General features: G+C 39.1%; 1 pseudogene; it reads left to right on the top strand.

The window, feature by feature from the left end:
* The first annotated feature begins 1,298 nt into the window (after positions 1-1,298).
* The window catches only part of LOC116697047 (protocadherin alpha-8-like), a 5,845-nt pseudogene continuing 4,293 nt past the window's right edge, over positions 1,299-2,850 (top strand).

The raw sequence follows: 2,850 nt of genomic DNA, 5'->3' as shown, positions 1-2,850 counted from the left end.
GAAAGACAATGGGAACGTTTCCCCCTCTCGCACAGCTACTTGGTTGTCAACGTTGTGGAGCCAAACAAAAGAGGCTTTTGCTGCTTCTGATTTTAAAAGTGCCGCAAAGGATGAGGAGGAGAATATTGACTTTTTACCTGATGATAACTTGGGCTCATTTCAACACTCAACACTTTTTCTCATCAGTATCATCGTGCTGATTGCAATGCAGTGCTCCAAAACCAAAGACTATACTTCTAAATATCTGCAAGAGACTAATTATGATGGGACTCTGTGTCACAGCATCCAGTACAGATCTGGAGACAAACGGTACATGCTAGTAGGACCCAGAATGAGTATAGGATCTACTATAGTCCCGGGCAGCCATGCGAATACACTAGTGCTGCCTGACAGGAGAGGGACAGCCACAGAGGTAAGACTTTGACCCGCAGCAAGTGTGGCGTTTTTTCTCCAGATATACAGTATATCACATTGTTTGAGGTTTGTGGAATTTTGATGTTTTATTCAGCATGTTCAAACTACCTTCAGACATGTTTGTCATACATGTTACTGTGTGTTCTTTTTTCAAAAGAACAGATGTGAGTTTGTCAGCTTAGTATATTTTGGATTCAGTTTCCTGCTTCTGTTTTCAACAAATGCTGTCTGATGGAACAATTTTCTCTTAGCTCCTTTAATAACGGTACACTCTTATACCTACCCTAGTCGTCATGAACACTAGAGGTATTTATATACAATGATTCGTCTTTTCAAATGACAGAACCAAAAAAAACTAATCCCTTACGTGATTCTATTCTCTTTTTGTGCATTGGGCTTTTCCACCAACCATCTACAATTGTATTAATAATCAAAACACTGACATGCTCTTGTTTTTTGTGTTGAATTTATTTCTGATAATTCTGCAAAAGGCATTCATAATTTAGGACACAAATAATGTGGTTAAGACAGAAAAAGCCTGCTGGTCTGCTTGGAATCGCTATCCATGGTGCTGAAATGCATTGACTTCACAATTTTCCAGTAAGGAAATGAGCAAAGCTAAAACAAACTGGGTTAGTAATTTTTTCTGAGACTTCATGTATGTTCCAATTTAGAGTGTTAGCTATTTGCATTGTTTCTGAATATGGAATTTCACTAATTCATACTTTATTTCTGTGTGGCAGAGGCAAAAAATAGCATGAAGCCTACAAAGCTCTGTGCCCTGTCCATAGCATACCGCGTTTGTGATCATATTTGTTAGCCAAAACTTGCTTTATCTCAGCCTTTGTTTTATCTCCAAGTGGATTTGCTGACCACAGTATACCCTGGTATGTCATTTTAACAACTTTAAATCGTTTAAAATGTTCCCCTCTTGATGTCACTGTTACACCAATAAGGCCATAAAGGACTCAGCCCCTCCTCCGAATAAAGCTTTTGTTTTGTACAAACAGCACACGATACATCAGATGTAAGGGTGCGAGCTGGATGAGATGGTATGGTCTGCTTTCTAAACATGGGAAACTAAACATAAGGGTAGATTTGATTTGCTGCAGAACCGGGCTCCTGTGTGGGTATATGTTATTGGACAATGATGGGGAGTAAAAGACGATCTCGCTCAAGTGATTGTGGTTGGTTTGCTTTTCGTTTTTCCTTATTGCTGATTTTCGGAAATCAGGCTCTGGCTGAACTGAGATACTCTATTCCAGAGGAGATGAAAGAAGGAACAGTTGTTGGAAATGTTGCTAAGGATCTTGGTCTGGACAAAACCTCTTTAATTGATCGACGATGTCGTGTTGTGTCAGGATCCAAGGACGCTTTTTTCGAGGTAAACCCGGACAATGGTGCCTTACAAGTCCGTAAAAAGATCGACAGAGAGGAGCTGTGTCACGGTAGCGGTACTTGTCTAATGGAGCTGAAAATCCTTGTGGAAGACCCTTTGGAAATGCACCATGTTGTTGTAGAAATTACCGACATAAATGATCACTCCCCCAGGTTTTCTGAAAAGGAACAGCAATTTCAAATAGCAGAACATACAGCTCCGGGAACGCGATTCGATCTGCACGCAGCCCGTGATCCGGATGCTGGAAGTAATTCTATTCGTACATATACATTAACATCAAATGATCACTTTGAAATAGATGTTAGTCAAAGTGATGAAGACAAAATACCGTTTTTAGTGCTGAAAAAGTCCTTAGACAGAGAACAAAAGAATAAACACGTGCTATTTGTTACAGCAGTTGATGGAGGTAAACCTCCAAGATCAGGGACACTAAATGTTTCCATTATTGTTCTTGATATAAATGATAATCTTCCAATGTTTAGTCAGGAAACTTACCAGATAGAAATAAATGAAAATGTCCCAGTTGGTACTACTGTTACAAGAGTGACTGCAACAGATCCAGATGAAGGGACAAATGGAGAAATAGAGTACAGCCTTAGCAAAACATTAGCACGTAAAATCTACGAGATATTTGAATTAGATAGTTTAAGTGGACAAATTAAAATAAAAGGAGTCGTGGATTTTGAGGAATCAGAGATTTATAAACTAGATATTCAGGCGTCGGACAAGGGGACGCCTCCATTAATGAGCAGGTGTAAAGTGATAATAAAGATAAAAGACGTTAATGATAATGCACCGGAAATAGAAGTGACATCACTGTCAAATACAGTGTCTGAAGACTCAAAACCTGGCACAGTTATTTCACTCATTAGTGTGACGGATAAAGACTCTGGTGTTAATGGAAAAATTATATCACGCATTACCGACGAAGTGCCATTTGAGTTAAAGCCCTCCTACAAGGAGAATATATATTCAATTGTCACTAAGGGATTTTTGGATCGAGAGAAGGTGTCACATTATGAAATAACAATAAAAGC

The sequence above is a fragment of the Etheostoma spectabile genome, chromosome 10 (assembly GCF_008692095.1).
Source record: "Etheostoma spectabile isolate EspeVRDwgs_2016 chromosome 10, UIUC_Espe_1.0, whole genome shotgun sequence".
NCBI lineage: Eukaryota > Metazoa > Chordata > Actinopteri > Perciformes > Percidae > Etheostoma > Etheostoma spectabile.
The sequence above is the reverse complement of the archived record's forward strand: the minus strand, read 5'-3'. Positions and strand labels throughout refer to the sequence as shown.